The following is a 26,873-nucleotide window of genomic DNA, read 5'->3' on the forward strand; positions in this document are numbered from 1 at the left end:
TCATATATTTCATGATTCTGACAAAAAAACCGCAAATAGACTGTAAGTAATTGGTTTCCCCTTTTTAATGTAAAATCATCAAGTACCTGTATGCTGGGCTGGATTGTTTTAAGTGTTTCTCTCACTATTCGTTTTTTAAAAAAATTCCTTTTGTACAGTTCAGATATTCATGTAATTATTTATTCAATTGTAATGTCCCATTGTATATTCCAACATGATTTGTTTATTAGTGTTTTTAAAAAAAAATAAAAAATCTTGTAATTTATTATAGAGCCCTGAAGAAGATTTTTGAATAAAATCGAAACATGTCGGCAATGGTCTGAGAAGTGGTTTTTGTTCCAACAACCTGACCTTCAACCCTGTCAAGAAAATAGTTCAGCAATACCAAGTATTAAATCACTTATCAGCATTCCAGTATTTTGAAAATTGTTTATTTCTCTTCTTTCACATAAGATTCGGTGAAATCCTGAATGTTTCTTCCATTTAATGTGTCTCGTTTCGTTCAAAACCTTCCCGAGAGAACATAAAAAATAAGTTATAAAGTCAATGTAGAGTTAACTTTCATTAAAATTGAGATTTTCAGAATTTTTTTGCGCAGTGTATTATAGAGGCACTACAGAAATATCGAAAACCGTTAGAGATACAGGGTGGCTTACAAAAAAGTTGCATTATTTGGGGATTAATGTGTACAAACCGAATTTCCTGAAGTTATCTCTAGAAACAAATGAGTTATACAGAAAAAAAAAGGAAATCTCGATTTTTAGTTTTTTCGTAATATCTTGGGAACCATTAGAAATATTTTTGATCTGTTAACTCCAACACACTTATCCCTAAATAACAAAATTCTTTTGTAATTTAAGTCACCCTGTATTTCTAACGGTTTTCGATATCCATGTAGTTTTCTTCTAAATAGTTCTGACCCTTTATACGAGTGTTGCTCGAAAAATTCCCTAACTTTTGAAAGGCTGTTATATGACACAACTTAATATGAATCTTTTTTCGAAAAAAAAAATGAATATTTCTCTCAATTTTCTTTACCTCCTAGAAAAAAATACTTCTTCTTTTTGCTTGATTCCGACATTATGATAGAATACATACATATGCTAATACCTAAATGTAGTGAGAATAAGCGTGTAATTTTTTTTAATTTCTGGTGACCTTGATGCTCGTAAACCCTCAACTAGCCAATTTCCACAACAAGATAATACTGTAATTATTTCATATTCTGATCGTGATTCAAGCTTCGGTAAATTCAGTTTGAACTGGATGTCGTCATCAATTATCAATTGTGCTACCTATCATCACAATATCTTTTCATCTGACGTGCTCTGGTATTTTATCCCAATCGAAAGGTTAACTGGTTAGGTATATTCATAAAAGAAAGACACAATTTAAATTAATGCAACTTCAGATAGTTTCCAGGGCATGAGTTTTTTTTACTTTGAACATTTAATTTGACATTCTTCTCACATACAAATTTCCTGCTCTCTTTTATTCATAACTAAAGGGTGTTTTTTTTAGAGCTATAAAACTTTAAATTGCAATAAAACAACGATGGATTATTCGATTGACATGAATTTTATTTATCCGCGAGATAATCTTGTGGCATTACATTTTAGATATGATTTCTGGCATATGACCGCCACGGCTGGCTCGGATGTAGTCCAATCTGGACGTCCAATTTTCGATGACTTTTTCGAACATTTGTGGCCGTATATCGGCAATAACAAGGCGAATGTTGTCTTCCAAATGGTCAAGGGTTTGTGGCTTATCCGCATAGACCAATGACTTTACATAGCCCCACAGAAAGTAGTCTAGCGGTGTTAAATCACAAGATCTTGGAGGCCAATTCACAGGTCCAAAACGTGAAATTAGGCGGTCACCAAACGTCTTTTTCAATAAATCGATAATGGCACGAGCTGTGTGACATGTTGCGCCGTCTTGTTGGAACCACAGCTCCTGGACATCATGGTTGTTCAATTCAGGAATGAAAAAGTTAGTAATCATGGCTCTATACCGATCACCATTGACTGTAACGTTCTGGCCATCATCGTTTTTGAGGAAGTACGGACCAATGATTCCACCAGCCCATAAAGCGGACCAAACAGTCAGTTTTTCTGGATGTAACGGTGTTTCGATATACACTTGAGGATTAGCTTCATTCCAAATGGGGCAGTTTTGTCAGTTGACGTAATCATTCAACCACAAGGGCGCTTCATCGCTAAACAAAATAAAATGGACGTAGTGCGCGGTACGTTTTCCGCACAGAACCATTATTTTTGAAATAAAATTGCACTATTTGTATGTATATCTATTTGTTTAGTAGATCTACTGACTATATTTATCTTCTGATTAGTCAGTTACTTACGGGTAGTTGATCTATCTACTGAATTACTATTTATTGTAATCTAAAACTATAGTCTGTATTTAGTTACCTACCTCTCAGAGTCAAGTCAAAACTAAAATTTTACTAGTAATTTCAATATTTCGGTTGAAATGTTTGACGGTATTTATTTACTTCAATCTCATTCGTTCATATTTTAGATTTCAGAAAATTCGCAAAATAAATAGAATGCTATAATATTCTGAAAAATCACAACCTTTAAGAAAAGCTTAATTTGTTGAGCATACTTCAAAATGAAGGCAAATGCGATAAATGTGAAGATATTTAATACAAAAAGGTGAACAATTTTTCTACTCTAGTTATATCAGGATGTATTCGTACAACGCAACTAAATCTATTCATTGTAAGCCTCTCTAAAACACCCACAAATTGTTTGTTACTATTCGATAACGAGAAGTGAGTATATCAGGAAGCAATTGGAAATAACAAAATTTTTTCAAACATATCCAGTCTATAGAAATATTTTACACTACTATTGTTTCGTCATATCACGAATTCTTCAGGTGGGTGTTAAACCGAACACAATGATGAAATGAATTTCTTCAATGTTAACACTAACATGAACATGATGAATTGATCCCTACAAAGGTTTAGGAGCAATTTGATCAATTCTATATTGAGTATTATTCATAATTCAATTATTATTATGAGTCTAATCAGGAGTATCATCTTCAATTTTCACCGAAGTGAATACGAAAATAACTTTATATTCAAAAACAAATAGAAATCAACATACACTGACTATATTATAGAGGAGGTATACAGATTGGCCACTTTTTCAATAGGATTGTATTGGTAACTTTTAAACCATAAGAGTTAGAAGGTCGGTCAAAGGGAGAAAAAGTTGCATGCATAGAAGCATTATCAAGCAGTTCCAACAAATCGAGATTATCAGTACCGGTTATTGAGATATCATAAGAAAAGTAAATTCTGTCATTTTGATTTTTCTTTTTTCCCACTTCATTTCAAATATTATCAGAAAATGTTACAGGAATTTTTTATTCGACAGTAAATTATCCTCAATTTGAAGTTATCAGATTTCGTATCCAACGTTTCGTACTCTCTGGGCCACCCTCAACCTCAATTTTTTCAATACGGACCTGCATATTTTATGACACTTTTCGAAATAACTTTTAACGCTGAATTCAACGATATATCATACAATCTCGTTCAAAGTTGATTTTCAGGTGATTTTGACCCTTATCCAATTTTCTTTGGGTCGGATCTGTATTACATTTAGGTATCTTTAGTTTAATTAACAACAAGCAATACATTTCGATAAGAGAATCAACTTACCCATCTTGAACTAAATGGAACATATGAGAATCAAATAATCTTAATAATTATTTATTTACATATTTCAATTCATAATAATTGAACGAAAGTATCATCTAATGAAAAAAAAATCAAATGATTATTCGAAAGTAAATGGAAATTAATGAAGTAAGTGTTCGAAATGTACACCATTTTGTAAAATTCACTTTAGGTTTCTGGAACCCATACTTCTTATACATTTGCTTGTTTTTATCTCCTTGAATACCTTACAATACATTCTCAATCTTCTCGCGAGGAATCACTATTGTTGGATTTGTCATTTGTTTAATTGAAACAAATTACAGAAGCGAACTTCATTTTGAGATCATTACGATATAATTTTTGCAAGGCTTGGTATTAAAATTTAAAATCATTGTATTCGCGTCTCTTGACTATTTTATTAACAGCAGTGTTTGATAAATTCCATTCACTGGCCGCAGTTCTCGATTTTTTTTCTGGGTTCAATTGAATTTGGATCAGAACATTGATATCGTTGATAGACTTGTTTTTTCTTACATACACACCAGTAAATTTGGATGAGAATCAAAATCACCTGAAAATCAACTTTGAATGACATTATATGATATATCGTTGAATTCAGCGTTAAAAGTTATTTCGAAAAGTGTCATAAGATATGAAGGTCAGTATTGAAAAAAAAATGAGGTTAGGGTGGCCCAGAGAGTACGAAACGTTGGATGCGAAATCTGATTACGTCAAATTGAGGATAATTTACTGTCGAATAATAAATTCCTGTAACATTTTTTGATAATATTTGAAATAAAGTGGGAAAAAAAGAAAAATTAAAATGACAAAATTCACTTTTCTTATGATATCTCAATAACCGGACCTGATAATCTCGATTTTTTTGGACTGCTTGACAATGCTTCTATGCATGCAACTTTTTCTCCATTTGATCGACCTTCTAACCCTTATGGTTTTAAATTTACCAATACAATCCCATTAAAAAAGTGGCCACTCTGTATAATGTTGATCATAATTTGAATATTTGAAGGAAAATATTCATTAGGAATATGAGAAGAGAGGAATGAAATTCAAGGATGAAAAAATTGTTATATGAAAACAGTTCTGAAAAATATTTCGATTGGGACTACATTTTTGATGTTATAAATTAAATTATAAAATTTAAAAAAAACAACCTAAATTGACGTGTTCTGATTTCAAATTTCTGGAGTGACATAGCTGAGAAAACTCAATGTTTAATGAGAAACTTCTGGCTAACATTGTCGTTGTTGTACTCAATAGAATCATATTTCAAATTACGCCTCATTAAACGACACGAAGTGATATAGCATTACAATGCTCTGTGTAAGAAGGTATATTGGATATCTTTATGGTCCACCTGGATACAATAACGATTCCACAGAAACACGATAAGAAAACTCATAAAATAATATCGCAACTAATACAGGTACATACCTCAACCAAACAGAATCGTGCAACAATCGAAATCACAAATTCTTATCGTCCTTTAGTGGTAAGTATAGCAACGACCGTTTTCAGACTGACAATTAGGTAGTTCAAATGGCGGTCAAATCATAGATAAAACTCTCCTCGATCAATCTGGTCGGTCTTTCTTCGAAGCTACAACACTGTGAGGCTATTGTGAAGTCCTTTTAATATAATCAAGCGAATTTGAAGTACTGTACAGGAAACATAGTAATCGGTCAATTTAACAATCAGTGGCGCGAGAACATAGAATATATTATGCGGAATGATTGTTTTTGTGTAAATCGCTCTGCAGTGGGAAGATGAAGATGCTGGACAGCCTGTAAGATTGTAGTGGGAGTAATAGTGGTAAAACGTGGATAGTTATTAGGCATGCCAATTACATGCTTTGCATATCTTCCAATTCCTTAAATCAACAAATTTCCTGTCTCTATTATGATGCCAAACATGCTTGAGCAGTATTAGGTGTAGTAAAAATAAATCCATTATTTTTCCAATAGATGGCTTTAGTATTATGTATCTCGCGTTGTATGAGTCCGATTGGATTCCACTAGGTTGCGTTAGAAAGATGAGATTTCGTACTATAAGAACTTTTCTGACGGTATTGTGATTAGATGAATCACGGCCGGTTTCTCAAAGGCCAATCAACGTAAAATTCAACTTAACAGTTGTAAATTCTATGGTTAAGCGTCATTTGGGTTGCTGAAAATAAGGTGAAGCTGATCCTCAAGTGTATGTCGAAACACCGTTACATCCAGAAAAACTGACTGTTTGGTGCGCTTTATGGGCTGGTGAAATCATTGGTCCGTACTTCTTCAAAAACTATGATGGCCAGAACGTTACAGTCAATGGTGATCGGTATAGAGCCATGATTACTAACTTTTTCATTCCTGAATTGAACAACCATGATGTCCAGAAGCTGTGGTTCCAACAAGACGGCGCAACATGTCACACAGCTCGTGCCACAATCGATTTATTGAAAGACACGTTTGATGACCCCCTAATTTCACGAATAAGCCTCCAAGATCTTGTGATTTAACACCGCTAGACTACTTTCTGTGGGGCTATGTAAAGTCATTGGTATATGCGGATAAGCCACAAACCCTTGACCATTTGGAAGACATTATTCGCCGTGTTATTGCCGATATACGGCCACAAATGTTGGAAAAAGTCATCGAAAATTGGACGTCCAGATTTGACTACATCCGAGTCAGCCGTGGCGGTCATATGCCAGAAATCATATTAAAATGTAATGCCACAAGATTATCTTGCAGATAAATAAAATTCATGTCAATTGAATAATCCATCGTTGTTTTATTGCAATTTAAAGTTCTATAGATCTAAAAAAAACACCCGGTCATATGACCGCCACAGCTGGTTCTGATGTAATCCAATCTGGACGTCTAATTTTCAATGAATTTTTCCAACATTTGTGGCCGTATATCGGCAAAAATACGGTGAATGTTGTTATCCAAATGGTCAAGGGTTTGTGGCTTATCCGCATAGACCAATGACTTTTCATAGCCCCACAGAAAGTAGTCTAGCGGTGTTAGATCACAAGATCTTGAAGGCCAATTCATAGGTGCAAACCGTGAAATTAGGCGGTCACCAAACGTGTCTTTCAATAAATCGATTGTGGCACGAGCTGTGCGACATGTTGTGCCGTCTTGTTGGAACCACAGCTCCTGGACATCATGGTTGTTCAATTCAGGAATGAAAAAGTTAGTTATCGAGGCTCTATACCGATCATCATTGACTGTAACGTTCTGGCCATCATCGTTTTTGAAGAAGTACGGACCAATGATTCCACCAGCCCATAAAGCGCACCAAACACTCAGTTTTTCTGGATGTAACGGTGTTTCGACATACACTTGAGGATTAGCTTCACTCCAAATGGGGCAGTTTTGTTTGTTGACGTAGCCATTCAACCAGAAGTGCACTTCATCGCTAAACAAAATAAAATGGACGTAGTGTGCGATACGTATTCCGCACAGAAACATTATTTTCGAGATAAAATTGTACTATTTGCAAGCGCTGTTCAGGCGTGATTCTATATATGATGAGTTGCCAAACCAAACTGAGAATAAATCACTTGACATTTGTTAAATCGATCACCATCTTGAACAGTGCCATGTAATTCTTTCTTGATGGCGAATAAAATTTACTATTACTATTACTAGTAATGCCAACTTAAAGTTATATACCTCGAAAAAAAACACCCGTTAGTTAGTTTGTTAGTTTATGCAGTGACGTCACCATTTTACCGTAACAGCTGGAATTTTGAAAACTTTTTTATTTACGTATTTTTTATTGGTACTTTCTATACTTTTCGATGGAAATATTTTTTTCGTGTTTATATAGGGCTTAACTACAAATTAAAAGCAATTTCCAAATATAGGCAACATCCCTATTCTGGTGATTGTCACTGTCAAATAAGTTATGTGCTCGATATGAGTCCATTTTCCAAACTATTATTATTAATTAATGTTCCCGTGAATTTGATACCAACATATAAAAGAATAATTCATCATATATGCACTCACTGACAATTGCTGATAATAATTTATTCATAACATCCTCCTTTGAAAGAACGTGACAGTTTATTTTAGTACCACCGCTCAACTTTCTCTTGACATACTTATTCTAGTATGTAGGTGATGAGATTGTCATGCTCATGCTATATCACAAGAGCACTTTTATGCGGACTAAGAGACCCTGAGGAATATGAAGAAGAACCAATGTTATAATATTGTATTCAATCAAATATTAAATAAACACAATTCTTTTCATGAAAAAGTTCATATAAACATATATACTAACAAACTTCAGATACGAAGTGTTGAAGTTTAAAGAAAAATTAGTTTTTTACTTATAACTGTAGTATTATTACATTTATTGTTTTAATTTTCAGGTATTGTGGTCTTGATAATGTTGATAATGTTTCGAATTAGGTAAGTATCTCCTGTCAAAAATCCATTGGCGTAGATATTGGGGTCGGATGATACTTTTCTTATTGACAATTTATACCTATACCACTGACTTTTTTCTTTCGAAAAAATTGTTTCATTCCTGAGAAGTACACAACATGACAATACAGAATTCAGCGTTATAGATATGGTTTATTATGATAATTTGAGCTTTCAATTTCAGAATCGCATTTTCCAATAATAACATCTTGAGTAATCGTAATACTCAGGTAACAGATCTAGTTCTTGGGTATTTATTTATAAGTTTGTAGGTCAAGGTCAGCGCAGATTCTCATTTTGCGGTTTTGGATGCATCATCAATTACGTCTTTTTTCCTCTTCATTTGTTTCCGCTTTTTTGAAAGAAGACCAGTGGCGTGCCAACAAGCTGCGTCAAAGCAGACCTTACGTGTAGTAATGAATTCTATTTGATGATAATAACGGAACGTGTTCTGCGATTCAATTGTTTAATTTATAGCCTTGCGAATGTCAACATCTTCGTTTTCGAATAAATAAACTGTGGATTTATTGGTTATTTCAGCTTATTGAAATGGCTAGAAATATTTCTTAAAGTGGAAAAACAGTGCACTTCACATAAAGCTTTATTATTTCCTGAAAATTTCACAACTTACGAGTAGCTCAATATAGTATACTTGTTAATAATTGAAAAATAATCTGAAAAAACTTGAAGGGATATGATTAGATAATATAATATCTATAGATACAAAGTGAGTATATTGGGTGAATTTTTTCAATTGAATCAGACAAAAATCTCTAAAAGGAAAGAACAATAAATGTGGTATCTATAAGTATTGAAGCGAAAACCTACATGTGATAAAATTGCATGAATCAGTCCCCGGTCTGATAGCGGTGCTAGTATTAAATTCATATGATTTTTAGTTAGTAGCAACCTTCAAACCTTACGTGTCAAAATTTGACAGCATTCCAATCACTATAGTTTGCGTTGTGAGTAGAGCTACTTTTGTTATTTGGAAAAAGATGGAAAAATAGAATTTCGTGTGCTGATAAAATATTGCTTTTCGAAGAGAAAAAATACAGTTGAAGCAAAATCTTGGCTTGATGAAGAGTTTCCGGGGACTGCATCAGGAAAATCAATCATCATTGATTGGTATGCTAAGTTTAAACGTGGTGAAATGAGCACCGGCGAACGCAGTGGACGCCCAAAAGAGGCAGTCACCGACGAAAAAATTAAAAAAGTTCACAAAATAATTTTGAATGGCCGAAAAGTGAAGTTGATCGAGATTGCAGACATTGTGAAGATATCACCTGAACGTGTACATCATTCACGAATATTTGTACATAAAAAAACTGTGTGCAAAATGGGTGACGCGCGAGGTCACAATCGATCAAAAGCAACACGTGTTAATGATTCTGAGCAGTGTTTGAAGCTGTGTAGTGCGATAAACCTGAATTTTTGCGTCGATATGTGACAATTGATGAAACATGGCTCCATCATTTCACTTCGGAGTCCAATCGACAGTCAGCTGCACACGATGAACCGAATCCAAAGCGAGAAAAAACAAAAGCAAGCAAAGTTCACTCATCAGTATTCTGGGATGCGCAAGGTATAATATTCATTGATTACCTCCTAAAGGGCCAGACCATCAACAGCGATAATTATTTAGCGTTTAAAGGATGAAATCGAATATGAAGAAAAAAAGGTGCTGTTTCATCAAGACAATGCACCGTATTACAAATCAATGAAAACAATAGCAAAACTGCATGAATTGTGATTCGAATTGCTTCTGCATACACAGTATTGGTCAGATCTGGCCCCCAGCGACTTTTTCCTATTCTCAGACCTCAAAAGAATGCTCGCTGGAAAGAAATTTAGCGCCAATGAAGAAGTATTCGCCGGAACTGAGGCCTATTTTGAAGCGAAAGACAAATCGTAGTACAAAAATGGTATCGAAAAGTTGGAAGATCGCTATATCGTCCTCGAAGGCAACTATGTTGAATAATAAAATCGAATTTTGCCAAAAAAATGTGTTTTACTATGGTAGACCTAGATAATAATTAGACCGGAGACTTTTCAATTGGCCTATTATTTGTCCAGTTTATGATGAAAAGCCCTATATCTGGCGTTTTTTGGTGATATAGAACTAGGTACTGAATTTAAATTCAAGTGAAATGACTTTTCGCATTTAGGAGAAAAATCTATGTGACTTTCAACCTTGAATTCATTTTCACGGTTCTATATACAGGGTGAGTTTTTTCTGACGTTCAATAAGTTTATTATTGGAATAAATGAAAAGAAATTCACTCAGCACTACTACTTTTTAGCATTGAATTGAGGTTTACCGTAATCGAGGCCGGCTGTGGCCTATAAATGAGGATTTTCGTTTCTTTTGCCTTGACCTAACTAGTCTCGAATCGCTCCATTGAAAATGTGCCATTAAAGTGCAAGATCCAATAAAGATACAGAAACCAGTATGGAGGACTTTCAAAAGCTGGTTGTATTGGATATTCCCGTTGAAATGTCATGTGTTAACTTTATAACTCTCTGACTCTTTGTGACGTCAACAGCTAGCAAAACATCTTGTAGAACGACTATTTAATTATGTACAGTAAAACCTCGATTATCCGTTCTCCTATTATCCGTTTTACTCTGTAATCCGTGCTCGTCGACATTTTCAGTCATCCGTTCCCACGAGCAGACATCCACTCGATTATCCGGGATTCAATTCATTACGCATGCGCCATTGTAATAATTTGGTATAATTTGAGAATGTTTTAGTCGATGATGTTGAGGAATGCCTAAATTCGGATTTAAATGAACCCGGTTATCAAATACTGGATGATTCAGAAATCGCATCAAAATTTTCCCAACCTAACCACTGTATGGATACAGACGATTAAAGCGTTGAAGAATTTTCCACGCAGGAAATAGTTATTCATAATACAAGTGCAGAAGGCATTGATATTCTTCCACGAGTTCAAAATTCAAAAACGAGCCACGAAGTGTCGAGTTTTTGAATGGACGAGTGGTAGAATGAGCCTTCTGTACGAGTATTATACATTATTTTCTCTAATTCATTGCATTTTTATTGAAATTAATGCAATATTTCCATAAATATCTTTTAGTGATTTTTGCATTGAAAAATGTTGGTTGGCAGAACTGATTTCTTTAAGGCAAATGAACGATGAATTGACAGATAGTGCCATGGCGGAAAGTTCGGAGTACCAACATATAATAATAAAATATAACCATGAAAACTGTGCGTTTCTGATATATTCCCACACGATTTTCTTCTACAAGATGTTGAAGAATGAACGGAATAACCACAGAATTAGAGAAACACTGTTTCTGCCGAAGACGCGTTGAGATTTGCAAATGGTCTGATACACTATTTAGAGCAGGAAAATGATACGGATTATATTGATGTCCTCCACTTGAGGAAAATTCGGGCTCACATTTGTCTCAAGATGAATAATAAAAAAATACAGACAAAAATTACATACTTTTTCAACTAAAATATATACATTCGATGTATTATAAGTATCAATGCAATGATTTGTTTTTCATTTGTATATTTTTATATGATATTATGATTCTATTGATTTTGTTGCTTAATAAATAATTGTACCCCATACATTTCTCTAATTTTCATAGTTGTTGTGCGTATTTTGAGGAATTTCGATTGTCCGTGTTTTTCGATTATCCGGGAACCGTTTCCCCTCCATTAGGCCGGATGATCGAGGTTCTACTGTATCTTCAAGCATATCACGCGAAGAGGAAGACCTGGTAGACGAGGTAATTTATTTTAATCTGAAATGAATGTCGATAATAATAAGTTAACTAGAATTCCTGTAGGATTTATACCAGCTGATTTGTATAGGATGTTAAATGCGTTGTGTGTTATTGGCAAAAAATTATTGGAAGTTTTCTATTTAGAACAACGTAGAATCTTAAAACGCGTTCTCTTATTCTGTGGCTAATCCGTTTTTTCTGTCACATCTTGCAAAACAAAATCATGCGAAAATATCTGAGATTCGCACAGATTTCATGATTATATTTTATTATTATATGTTGGTACTCGGAACTCTTTTGCCACGGATTTATCTGTCAAATTTTTGATACAGAATAATATTCTGCCAATCACATTTTTTAATGCAAAAATCACTTATCGATATTTATGGAAATATTCCATTAATTTCAATGAAAATTACAGAATAAAATGGATGATTCTCGTACAGAAGGATTGTTCTACCACTCGTTCATTCAAAAACTCGCAATTTCGTGACTCGTGGAAGAATATCAATGCCTTCTGCACTAATAAAGGGTGTTTTTTTTAGAGCTATAGAACTTTAAATTGCAATAAAACAACGATGGATTATTCGATTGACATGAATTTTATTTATCCGCAAGATAATCTTGTGGCATAACATTTTAAATATGATTTCTGGCATATGACCGCCACGGCTGGCTCGGATGTAGTCCAATCTGGACGTCCAATTTTCGATGACTTTTTCCAACATTTGTGGCCGTATGTCGGCAATAACACGGCGAATGTTGTCTTCCAAATGGTCAAGGGTTTGTGGCTTATCCGCATAGACCAATGACTTTACATAGACCCACAGAAAGTAGTCTAGCGGTGTTAAATCACAAGATCTTGGAGGCCAATTCACAGGTCCAAAACGTGAAATTAGGTGGTCACCAAACGTGTCTTTCAATAAATCGATTGTGGCTCGAGCTGTGTGACATGTTGGAACCACAGCTCCTGGACATCATGGTTGTTCAATTCAGGAATGAAAAAGTTAATAATCATTGCTCTTTACCGATCACCATTGACTGTAACGTTCTGGCCATCATCGTTTTTGAAGAAGTACGGCCCAATGATTCCACCAGCCCATAAAGCGCACCAAACAGTCAGTTTTTCTGGATGTAACGGTGTTTCGACATACACTTGAGGATAAGCTTCACTCCAAATGCGGCAGTTTTGTTTGTTGACGTAGCCATTCAACCAGAAGTGCGCTTCATCGCTAAACAAAATTCGCTTATGAAAACGGCACATTATTTTCGAAATAAAATTGCACTATTTGCAAGCGTTGTTCAGGCATAAGTCTATTCATGATGAATTGCCAAACCAAACTGAGAATATATCACTATACATCTGTTAAATCGGTGTTCATCTTGAACAGTAATGCCAACTTAAAGTTATATACCTCGAAAAAAAAACACCCGTTACATATAATAATTAATTGTTCCAGTATGGTTTACCTTTCCTTCTATCTCGTAGAATATCTATTATCAAAAAGTGTGACTTACCAAATGAAGAAAATTCTTTGAGTATCGTAGATTTTACACAAGTTTGGTAAGCCGTATATCAAATGAGTTATAATAGCAATTATTGTGATTATATTGGAATTTCTTGATTACATTCAATTCTGACAATTTTTATAGATATAAATTCTTCAAAATTTAATTTCTCGATTTTTGCCTTTGAACCGTGTCTTTGAATCAAAAGAAATGATTTTCAACCAAATTTCATAGGAAAAGCTTTTACAGCTTTCAGGAAAAGCCCTAGAAGGCAGATGAATGGATTTTCTTATTCGATTCTTGGATTCTACACATTCCAAAATGGTAGCTGCGAAAATTACAGGAGGGTTTGTATATTTTTTTTCTTGCTCGATTTCAAAGGTCTATTATCGGAAATAATGAATCAGAGTTTATTGTATTGACGGCAATTGAACCATATCTATCTGCCCCACAATTCAGTTCAATCATCAATCATTATATAGCATTAATCCTTCGAAATTGACAATCACAAAACGTTACTTCAATTCCTCAAATTACATAATCATTACACAATGGATCATTCCCTCTAATTCAAAAAAAACCTGAACTCGTATGAGAGAATTTATAATGAGTATCATTCAAAATATGAATGATATTTTGAGAAATTTCTAAACCAAAATTATTGGAACTGAACTTTAGTGGTAGAAATATTCATATTCAGCAGGATTACCCCAAAATAGGTTTCTAATTTCCTGATCATGTCATGTCATTCATGAAATTCGTTATTGCAAATAGCAAACTAACACTCCAAATTAACTCATGATTTGAAGTCTTATTTTGAAGAGAAAATAAGAATATTCCACAAAACTAACGGGTGTTTTTTTTCGAGGTATATAACTTTAAGTTGGCATTACTGTTCAAGATGGGAACCGATTTAACAGCTGTCAAGTGATTTATTCTCAGTTTGGTTTGGCAATTCATCATGAATAGATTCACGCCTGAACAACGCTTGCAAATCGTCCATTTTCTTTTGTTTAGTGATGAAGCGCACTTCCAGTTGAATGGCTACGTCAACAATAGAAACTGCCGCATTTGGAGTGAAGCTAATCCTCAAGTGTTTGTCGAAACACCGTTACATCCAGAAAAACTGACTGTTTGGTGCGTTTTATGGGCTGGTGGAATCATTGGTCCGTACTTCTTCAAAAACGATGATGGCCAGAACGTTACAGTCGATGGTGATCGGTATAGAGCCATGATTACTAAATTTTTCATCCCTGAATTGAACAACCATGATGTCCAGGAGCTGTGGTTCCAGTAAGACGGCGCAACATGTCATACAGCTCGTTCCACAATTGATTTATTGAAAGACACGTTTGGTGACCGCCTAATTTCACGTTTTGGACCTGTGAATTAGCCTCCAAGATCTTGTGATTTAACACCGCTAGACTACTTTCTGTGGGGCTATGTAAAGTCATTGGTCTATGCGGATAAGCCACAAACCCTGACCATTTGGAAGACAACATTCGCAGTGTTATTGCCGATATGCGACCACAAATGTTGGAAAAAGTAATCGAAAATTGGATGTCCAGATTGGACTACATCCGAACCAGCCGTAGCGGTCATCTGCCAGAAATCATATTTAAAATGTAATGCCACAAGATTATCTTGCGGATAAATAAAATTCATGTCAATCGAATAATCCATCGTTGTTTTATTGCAATTTAAAGATCTATAGCTCTAAAAAAACACCCTTTAGATCCCCCGCTTTTGAGATAAAGCGTGTCATTTTACGGTAAAACAACCAAATCCCGAAGCGAGGAAAGCTGGATGACTGAAGAATATTTCCATTCGATATTTATACACAATCCAAAACGGTTACCAAAAAAATCATAAGATTCGAATAAAGTCTTAATTCTAACGGAATCAGCTCAGCTTCATGATGTTTTCAATATCATAGTTAACTGCTCGATAGGTGATTCCACAGCCTTCGTTAAGGCTATCCCCATTCCCAAGACATTACTGATGGGTTCACTGAGACGAAAACTCCATATAGTCGGCTTAAAACTATTTACACGAAAAAGTTAAATTTATTATTTTCAAAAGTTTATTTATGACAACGATAAAGCGAAAGAATGTCTAAATATAACCCAATATCAATATATATGCAATATTTAAACGTTTGGGTTGTAAACTTATCATTAACCGCAGGAAATAGGTATGGCGTAAGTTTAATGCTTGATCAACACATAACCAAAAAAAAAAGTAGAACGATCGCAACCACACCGCAAAAGGTGGCGCTGTAATTGATAGTCGCTTAAAACGTGAACTGAATAAGCGGTATCACAATTAATTGAGAGTTCTCAGAATGTGAATAGGTTTCAAGGATTAATCTAATGCAATTCTTCCAAATTATCTACGTTATAATCAGAGAGCTGTCAATAGGTTTATTGAAACGTTATAAAGGGTTTTCCAATAAGAGGTTTCATTTTGTACAGCCCGCTGCTAATAGGCCAATTGAAAAGTCCCCAGTCTACCATAGTACAAAACATTTTTTTTTGGCTAAATTCGATTTTATTATTCAACATAGTTGCCTTCGAGGGCGATACAGCGATTATAGCGATCTCCCAACTTTTCGATACCATTTTTGTAGTACGATTTGTCTTTCGCTTCAAAATAGGTCCCAGTTTCGGCGATTACTTCTTCATTGGTGCTAAATTTCTTTCCAGCGAACATTCTTTTGAGGTCTGAGAATAGGAAAAAGTCGCTAGGGGCAAGATCTGGCGAATACGGTGGATGCAGAAGCAATTCGAAGCCCAATTCATGCAATTTTGCTATTGTTTTCATTGATTTGTGACTCGGCGCATTGCCTTGATGAAACAGAACTTGTTTTCTTCAGATGGGACCGTTTTTTTAACGATTTAATCGATCCAATAACGCTATATAATAGTCGCTGTTGATGTTCTGGCCCTTTTGGAGGTGATCAATGAATATTATACCTTGCACATCCCAGAATACTGGTGCCTTAACCTTGCCAGCTGATTGTTGTGTTTTCCTCGCTTTGGATTCGATTCATCGTGTCCAGTCCACTCAGCTGACTGTCCGGCCTGCGTACTGAAAATAAGACCTACCTTTTTGGCAATAGATACTTCAAGGCATCCATGAAGTTGGAAATTTCAAAAAAAAAGATGTCTTGGAACTTTCATCTATTAATTCATCATTCATTCGAAAGAAACGCATAATTAAAATTCAAAATTGTAAGAACTTATTAAACTCATTACAAATGGATTCGAAAACTGCATTCATTATATTTATCTTCTTGATCGCAATCAATTAATACCTTGGGTTTATATGTTTTTTTTTCAAGAAATTATATCTGTCGAGGTCAAAAGTTTTTTTGTATACTTATTGCATTAACATTCCTTATATTTTTATGTTGGAAGTTTTCGGTTAATACCAGTGCCGTATCTAGGGCGTGGCAAAGGTGGAACCTGCCACGGGCGCAAGGTCTGCAGGGGCGCCCAAAAATATCAAGAGAAAAAAATATTGGAGCACCAGACATAATAATTCGAAAGATCACAACTCGGTTTTCATGTTTACGCCTCGCAACGAGCAATGCCGAGGAATCTGGAAACCAAGGACGGAGATCTTTCTTTTTTCTTGTGATGAAAACAACAACGTTTACTCATATCTGTAATGTGAGGAAAAGAAGTTTGATAACGATCTTGGAACTCAATTACTCAAAATATTTTTTGTATTACCAATTCGATCATTCTCTCCTTATACTGGGTTTTCCTAAAACGGAGTTACGAAGGTAAATATTTCTTGGATAATTTTAAGGAAAAAAAAGGCCCATAAACATGAGCCTGCAAACACTTTGTTTTCGAGATACAGGGTGTTTCTTGTATAGTCATATTTTTTAGTGATGCTTATATTTATAAGTTTATCGAATCTTTATTAATCTTCGCTACAGAATTTGTTGATAAGTACCATAAGTTATAATTAATTTATTCATCACAGCTTACTAACTGGATTTTATAATAATTTGAATTTTTCTGAGGATTACCAGAGAGCTGTTTGATTTTTTTTTCGAAATCGATAGCAGATACGACAAAACTACAACAAACGAAAAAGTGTTGTGCTAGACCAGAGTTTCTTTTCACATTTTTCTATAGAACCAGTGCTTCACCAAAAAATAGTTCTGGTGGAAAGAAGCAGGTATCCTTCCAGAAAAAATATCACCCTGTAGATTTGCATACAAATAAGCATATCACAAGATGAAAACTTTAAATCGGAAGATCTATGCCAATTCAAGTTAAATATCTTGTGAAGGGAAGGTGCTATGAGAAAAAAACTTTAACACTTAACACCGATATCTCAAAACCAAAGAGTTTGCAGATTCATGTTATAGGACTTTTTTCTCAAAATGATTCGAGAAATCTGTCATTTTCATTTGTACACATTAGGAACACCGTTTAGATATAATCAATTCAAAACTGATATCTGCACAATTAAATTGCTATTTGAATGAATCACAATAAATTGTATAACACGGGCCAGACAATTTTTCGATGCGAATTACTCAGTTCAGTACTTTGATAACTACAGTATTGAAATTTTGTGACGAGAATGAAACAAAAAACCGAAAACAACGAGTAAGTGCATACCGATTACGAATGCAAAAATTACAGATGGCAAATAAGGGGCGACACCGACAAAGAAGATGTCAAGCTGTTATTGATGCCCGTGGAGGCCATTCATTGTATTGATAGTCCTAAAATGCTTGAATTCTCTTAGAATAAAATTTCGTTATTTTACTCGATTTTTCTTAACCAACCTATATACGCTGCAGAGCTACTGGCTAAAATTAATTTTATTTCCTGCAACTTGAAATCATATTAATATGAATTTTCATCACAAAAATTTCATTTAAACTATATTTTTTGCAATTTAAGTCAATATCCCTAACTCATGTGGAGCAGTTTATTTGATTGAAGTGAAGTTATTGAATGGCCATACATAAGATATATCTCAGGTCGTATCAAATTTAAAAGAAGATCTTCTTCTTCTACGGGTTATGGAACCGGTAAACCGTACAACGGTAGTTATCTTAAAAAATTACCATGTCTAGTCCCCACTTTAGGTAACAGAAAATTATCGGGAACGTTGCAAAAGACATAACTAATTAGTAATTATGAAATACTAGAACAACACACAGCTGCTTAAAACCTATCAAATGATTCGAGGAAAAAAGCTGATATTCATTCATTTCACATAATCATATTGCTCGATTTGTTTGTGTTGACCATTGCCAAGAGCGTAAACAAATTTTCATACCGATAACTGAAATATTTCCAATCCTGAGTATTCAATGACAAATTCCGGGTTCTAGAAAATATTCAGAAATGATAAAATCGGGATTCATTGTGAAAATCGAATAAATTCTTTTTGGATATCTAAAAACACTTCCATCTATTACCCAGATCACCTAAGCATTTTTTTAACGTCCCATCATATATATTTTAGAATTTTGAGCCAGGAATGGTCTCAAAGAATAAGGTTGGACTCACTAGAAAAACCAAAACCAGGGTAATTAAAAATAAAGGAGAATGTGGAATGGGTTAATCGCTCTGTTCGTGATGATCCCGAACTCTCTTACAAAATTTGTATTTTTCGAATTTTGTACCGGTTTTAGTCTCAAACGTTGAGGTTTGACTGACTGATGGCAGAATAATCCTCAAATTCGATTCTTTACGTCCGGCCGGACGTAAACACGATAACTACCAAACGAAAAAGCCTAGAAGTTGTTCGGATCCCGAAGGCCAAATTTGAGGTTGTTATAATGAGTAAAATCTTATAAGGGATTCCCTAAATAAGACCTATCAGAATTTTGTTGTTCTGCATATTCGATCGAAATGGAAATTTTACATTTATTAGGCCAATTGAAAAGTCCCCGGTGTGATGTACAGATAGCGGTGCTAGTATTGATTCCATATAAGTTTTAGTTAGTAACAACCTTCAAACGATACGTGTCAAAATTTGACAGCAGTCCGATCATTAGTTTGTGAGATATTGCGTTGTGAGTGTAGCTACTTTTGTTATTTGAAAAAGATGGAAAAAAAAGAATTTCGTGTGGCTTTTTGAAGGGAAAAAATACAGTTGAAGCAGAATCTAGGCTTGATCTTCATCAAGCCTAGATTCTGCTTCAACTGTATTTTTTCCCGGTTTCCGGGGTCTGCACCAGGAGAATCAACCATCATTGATTGGTATGCTAAGCTTAAACGTGGTGAAATGAGCACCGAAGATGACGATTGCAGTGGACGCCCAAAAGAGGCTGTCAACCGACGAAAACTTCAAAAAAGTTCACAAAATAATTTTGAATGAAGTTGATCGAGATAGCAGACATTATGAAGATACCACTTGAACGTGTACATCATATCATGCACGAATATTTGTACATGAGAAAGCTGCGTGCAAAATAGTTGCCGCGCGAGCTCACAATCGATCAAAAGCAACAACGTGTTAATGATTCTGAGCAGTGTTTGAAGCTCTTTAAACGCAATAAACCTGAATATTTGCGTCGATATGTGACAATGGATGATTTTCCAATCGACAATCAGCTGAGTGGACTGGACACGATGAATCGAATCCAAAGCGAGGAAAACACAACAATCAGCTGGCAAGGTTAAGGCACCAGTATTCTGGGATGTGCAAGGTATAATATTCATTGATCACCTCCAAAAGGGCCAGAACATCAACAGCGACTATTATATAGCGTTATTGGATCGATTAAATCGTTAAAAAAACGGTCCCATCTGAAGAAAACAAGTTCTGTTTCATCGAGACAATGCGCCGTATCACAAATCAATGAAAACAATGACAAAATGGCATGAATTGGTCTTCGAATTGCTTCTGCATCCACCGTATTCGCCAGATCTGGCCCCCAGTGACTTTTTCCTGTTCTCAAACCTCGAAAGAATGTTCGCTGGAAAGAAATTCAGCGCCAATGGAGAAGTAATCACCGAAACTGAGGCCTATTTTGAAGCGAAAGACAAAAGTACTACAAAAAGGGTATGAAAAGTTGGGAAATCGCTATAATCTCTGTATCGCCCTCGGAGTCAACTATGAAGAATAATAAAATCGAATTTTGCCAAAAAAAATTGTTTTCCTATGGTAGACCGGGGACTTTTCAATTGGCCTGTTACAAAATTAAAAATGACTTATGTGCCCAAATAATGAATAAATAGCTAGCAAATTTCGATTAATGAATAACATCACTTCAGCGTATAAAATCAACATACATATAAGCATATTCAAAATTTATTCAACAGGTCAATCGCGCAAAAACTTCTGATCCGGTGTCAGTGTTTGTCTGGAGTTTCGAGTTGCCAATTTATCAAAGCTCAGCTTATAGGTAAACGAACTGTACACAAATAAACTGTATTCATCAATAACATCCTATAACAAACCTGTTCTACCTGCTTCATTTGTAGGCAGATCTAAAAATTTCAATGAGATAATTTCTCAGAGGAATATTCATTATCGAAAAATAATGCTTCTAATAATTTATGTTCTAAATATTTAGTGCAATATTTGTGAATCTCCAGGTTTTGAATCCGGCAAGGTTAAAAACTATTTTAATTTTTTTGTCTGATTTTACAGGGGAAATACCAAATTTGTTAATTTTTCAGCGCTTTTATTATCCAATACAAAAAAGTATAAAAATTGAAATTTTTTGCGTCAAATAATTCCAAAGTTTTATCTTTTATTGGAAATCAGAAAAATACAAAAAGAACAACCAAAAAATTTCCCATATACTTAACATATATTGACCCTCTATCTACCTCTATTGAATGTATGGAGTTGAAATATTATTTGAAAAATATTGCATATTTTGTGTAAAAAAACTGTAATACTCAATAAAATTTAGATCTATATGTCCTAAATTGGAGATACAAAGGAAAATAAGATATTCCTTAGGAAATTTCGAGGAAAAAAGGCATATAAACAAGGATCTCGCTTTGTTTTCGAGATACAGGGTGTTTATTGTAGGCCTACAATTTTGAGATGATGTTTAGACCAGTTTATCGGATCTTTAATTATCTTCCCTACAGATTTGAGTGAATAAAAATATATAATTCATTTAATTCATCTTAGCTCACTTACTGGATCTTTATAATGATCGATTTTCTAGAGGATTACAAAAAAATTGTTTGAAGTTTTTTTCTCGGTAGCAGAACGACAAAACTACAAGACACGAAAAAGTGTGATGAATACTTCTAGAGTTAACGAAGAAGAAATTTAAATGAGGAAAAACCACAAATTATAACTGTGTGAAGTAGTCTGTGACTTACGGAAAAAGCAGAAAGTAGGTAACTAAAATTTGATAACTAAATTTGACACTTCATGAATTTTAATGAATTTTTCTTTAGGATAGTTAAGAAATCCATAAACCAATACAATTTTCAATTTGAACCAAATTGTTCACGATTCATGAAATGTCAAATTTTAGTTACTTTCTGTGTTTTCCGGAAGTCAAGACTACTTCACACAGTTTAATATTGCGGTATTTCCTCATTTAAAGTTCTTCCTCGATAATTTTCAAAGTATTCATTTTAGGTGTAGGGTGTGTTTAAGAACATCCACTTTTTTTGATACTAAAGAAAATCATAACAACGAGAGCTCACTATTACCAATGAAGAGGTAACCATAAAGATCTAGTTTAACTGCAAACCAGCTAAATTTCCCAGGTAGCACTAAGGATATATTTCGAATGATTTCGATAAAATAATTTATGCACTTCAGGGATTAAAAAAGTAGTTTGTATCGATAATTTCAGGGACTAAAATGGTACTTTTAATCCATAGGAATTAAAACTTATAGACGTTAGGTACTAGCACACTACTCCTACAAGACTTCTAATCTGACACATTTTGGACTAATTAATTAATTGTTATCGAAGGAATTATTTTCAACTGGTCATAGATACATATGATATCTTTTAAATATTTTCTAAAGTGCATAAATTAGTGTATAAACATAAACCGTGTGACTAAAGTGTTTTTTAATCCCTCAGTGAATTATAGCCAGAGCGTAGCAAGGACCCCAGGATTAAATATCCACTTTAGTCCCTAGGTTTATAATATACTATCAAACTGGCCGAAATCTTTCCTATCGACTTTCTCGCGTTTTCGGTAACTTACCTTACTCAAGATACTTTCCAAGTCGGCCCACAAAAGCGAAACACGCAGTTAAACGAACTACACGCAAACTGTCTTCATCAGGAGTACGTATCAACAAACCTGCTCACCTCCTACACTAGCAGGACCAATTTGAAGCGCTCAATTTATGCAGTCGTTCTTTAATATTTGAAATTCAGAAGAGGGGAACGCAGTGGGTATTATCCATTACCATTAGATTCGACGGTTCCGATTCGGACTGAACGCTTGATTTGCCGAAAAAAAATTACAATTACCTGCGAGTGTCTTACATTCGATATTAATCTAGGGAATTATTCAATTGGCAAGGTAGAGGACAATATGTGGTAAGAGATTGTGCAAATAGTAAACATTAAAAGTCAGATTTGGTGTTCCACAGGGCACAAAACTTGGAACATTACTTTACCTCGTACTCAAGAGGGGTGACTTTCTCGTGATCTGCCAAAGTTCAACTGCTCCTGTCTCATCAGCGTTTTTGAGATCTCACCACTTTTCAGGTTGAGTAGAGCAATCTCGAACGTTCCTCTGATTTACCGCCTTTTCTACCTCATGCAAGAATTCAAAATACGTTTTTATTTTTAATTTTAGAGAAAAACGCATTTCAGCCTTCGACAAGAGTTTTTTTTATAATATCGTTATATGAAAATTCATGAAAAAGTAAATATTTGTTGGGAAAGTTATATCATTATCAATTATACAGTGTGTTTCAAATTAAGTCGGCACCATTGCTAACTCCGTTATTATTGATGCTACGATATCGGTTAAATGGGCAAACTAGTAGCATTTTCAGTGGTCTTCTCGATGCCGAAAACAAAACAAAAATTGACAGTCGCGTTGTCAAAATATTTCATATAATGATATTTTTTCAATGGAACACCCTATATTTTTTCATACATTTCGATTCGTAATAACATTCTCAACAACAAAGCTCATATCACCTTCCTTCCTAAAGTGGAAAATGAGCGACTTATTTTGAAATATTTATTTCTTTCACTAGTACAAGAAAATTATTTGTTTTGGCGAATAAACCTCATGATTGTCCAAACAACCATGTTTTTGTACTTATACGAATGACAATATTTTGTTAATAATAGCAAAATAAGACAGTAAAAATAAAAAATGTGCGCTGGGATGTGAACTCGTGAAACCCGTGATCATCATGTAGCACCACTCAGTCGACACCACTAAGCTATTTGATATTAATACACAAAACGATAATTTCCATCTTAAAGCCATTCCGCTAGCCGCATTCATTTTGTGAATCAATAGTGTCAATAGAAGGGCTCAAATATGTGTTCAACAAGAAGGCGGTTTTTTTGACCATTTACTCGATATTTTATAGCGCTTTATCAAATCCGTTTGTTATAAATGTTTCCTATTAATACAACTGTCTTATTTTCACCTAAAAGTAAAATGAGCTCCGTTGTTGAAAATGTTATTACGAATCGAAATGCATGAAAAAATATAGGGTGTTCCATTGAAAAAAATATCTGTTTTCGGCATCGAGAAGACCACTAGAAATGCTACCAATTTGCCGATTTAACCGACATCGTAGCATCAATAATAACGGAGTTAGCAATGGTGCTGACTCAATTTGAAACACCCTGTATAGGTAGATTCAATTCAATTCAATTTTATTCATCAACATATACAATAGATTAAAAGTTAAAACTGGATTGCCAATTTATAAAAATAGAGGCGGTTACTTGAGCGAATCCTATAACTAAAATGAAAACATTAAGAGTTATCGAGGAAAAACTTGAACTAAGAAAAAACCGCAATTTCTAACTGCGTAGTCTGCGACTTCCGGAACACATAGAAAGAAACTAAAAGTGAGCTTGGCGCATTCGCCATTTTGCTATAACTTAAAATTAATAACTTAAGGCTCATTTTTAAGATGATAGCAACTATCACCATTCAAACTACTCAATAATAATAGTAATAATAATATTAATAGTAATAGTACTATCGTGGTAATTACTATATCAACGTGATGTTAATCCTTTAATCAAAATATTTCAGGATTTTCGCTTCTTTTAGTTAAAAGATTCTTATTTGCTTTCAAAATAGGCTTCAACCTCGATAAACTCATGAGGAGAACCAAGATGGCATCCATAAGAAAAAAAAAATACCATCGCGTATCTGAAACAATGGAAACAGAAAAAGTCTGACGACACCATTAGAATCTTTATATTGGATGATGGCTAGAAACCGAATTGCGTAAAATTATCCCCAAAAACAAATTTATTATACACAAAAAAAAAGATAATCTCGATTTTTAGTTTTTTTCAGATATCTCGGGAACCATTGGAGATATTTTGGATCTGTTAACACCAACACACTCATCTCTAAATAACGCAACTTTTTTTTAATTCAAGCCACCCTGTATTTCTTACGGTTTTCGATATCCATGTAGTGCCCTTCTAAATAGTTCTAACCCTGTATTCCGAAAGCTTTGCTACAATACAAAGTTGGATGCAGTTATTGCAAATATTTGTTGTTTTATAGAACTTCTGGAATATAAGAAAGAATTGATAATGAGGTAGGTATATATCAAATAAACACGAAAAAGGCATTTATCCTCTTGATTTCATTTTGCTTAAGTGAAAGATATGAATTATTACTAAGGTGATGGCGGGACAACATGAAAAGCAAAAACTATGAAATCATTGTAAAACAGAAATAACTAAAAAAATAACGAAAGCAGCCTTCCATCAACCTGTGTTCATAGGTACATTATATTGCCTCAATTGATTTTTTTTCAAGCAAAGAATAATTGTTCACCTTCAAGTCTTGTCTAGATTTCAGATGAAACTGAATTACACTCATTTATTGAGAATAACAAAAAAGGTTAGTTCATCTGATCACAATGTTTAACTTGTCTACTCCTCTGCAATCTCTCCAATCAATGATTATTATTTTTGCGATTTTGCGTAGTTGACACATTTGGCCGCCATCTATCCCATGTTGATCTTACTTGACATAAAATTGGAGCAGAAATCATTCTTTCTCATATTTGATTCCCTCATTTCAAATATATCTGAATTCTGAATCCCATAACAAAACCATTGTATGAAACATATTCTTCATCTAATGATAGAATGAACTTTTTTGCTAATAAAAAACGCAATTTAGTATTTTTGACGGGATTTATATACTTCTTTCCATGAATTAGCTGAAAACAAAAAAGCCGTTTCGTCAGCATATGACACCACATTGCAGTTTGGTATTATGCTGCCAATTTGGTTTATATACGCTGGGAAGAGTATAGGACTCAATACCGTACCCTGTGGTACCCCCGTGGTAATAGATGCGTAGTTACTGAACTTATCATTTATTTTTACTTTTTGCCTTCGACCCGTTAGATAATTTTTCAAGAGAAGTAGTGGACCCCCCAGTATACCCAATTTTTCCAATCTATCCAAAAGAATGTTGTGATCAACCCTGTCGCACGCTTTGGATATAACCTTTATTCTGGTCCGACCATAAACCTTTACATATAGATTTATGGGTCCGACTTATTTCAGTTGATGCTTTTTCCTGTTTTATTGTTTTTTTATACATAAGTGCCATTTAGGAAGAAGAAGCGATATTATTCAGAAATTCATTACAAAAATTTACATCTCTTCTAAAATCTGCATTTGTTAACTAGACTAGAAATCAATGATTAACTAAACAAGAAGGAACACAAAACGATTATTATTATCCGACTTTTGCCTATACGCGTAGGATTTTTCCTCGCCGTCGGCTTCTCACTCCTCGCTAAGAGGAACATTCACTCAATCCCAGATATTTAAAATATCAGAAGGGCTGAGCTCGGTCGTGTCCGGTCCTTGTGGTCCCCCTGGTTCTCGTCGAACTTCTGGTCCTCTTACACGCGATCCTTGGACCTGTCCTTCGCTTCCTAGGAATTTTCTCACCGTCCTTGCAGTACCTAAAAGAACAGCTTTTTGCATTATATTACATATATACTCACTAAGTCCTAGTTGCTTGATATTTCTCTTGAGATTTTTGGGTACTATTCCTGTTGTTGAGATGATAATTGGAATAGTTCTCGTTGATATCATTCCCCACTGGCGCTTTATCTGAAATTCGAGGTCCCTATATTTTGAAATTTTTTCGACCTCTTTTTGACGCATGTTGTTGTTATTAGGTATTGCTACGTCGATGAGTATTGCTGCCTTTTGTTGTTTATCAACTAGCAATATATCTGGCCTGTTGTGAGGGACTGTTTTATCAGTCAAAACT

At 34.5% G+C, this 26,873-nt stretch overlaps 1 protein-coding gene across 2 annotated transcripts in view; it reads right to left on the reverse strand.

The window, feature by feature from the left end:
* LOC123677780 (ATP-binding cassette sub-family C member 4-like) overlaps window positions 1-22,756 on the reverse strand; it is a 45,601-nt gene extending 22,845 nt beyond the window's left edge. Inside the window, exon 1 of one of the 2 annotated variants that reach the window (XM_045614480.1) lies at window positions 22,611-22,756. The gene's annotated coding sequence lies outside the window, so the exon portion shown is untranslated. Of the gene's footprint in view, window positions 1-5,155; window positions 5,331-22,610 lie in introns of those variants that run through there. The other variant, XM_045614481.1, reaches the window with a different exon arrangement.
* Between the last annotated feature and the right edge of the window lie 4,117 nt (window positions 22,757-26,873).

This window comes from Harmonia axyridis, chromosome 4, assembly GCF_914767665.1.
Source record: "Harmonia axyridis chromosome 4, icHarAxyr1.1, whole genome shotgun sequence".
Taxonomy (NCBI): domain Eukaryota; kingdom Metazoa; phylum Arthropoda; class Insecta; order Coleoptera; family Coccinellidae; genus Harmonia; species Harmonia axyridis.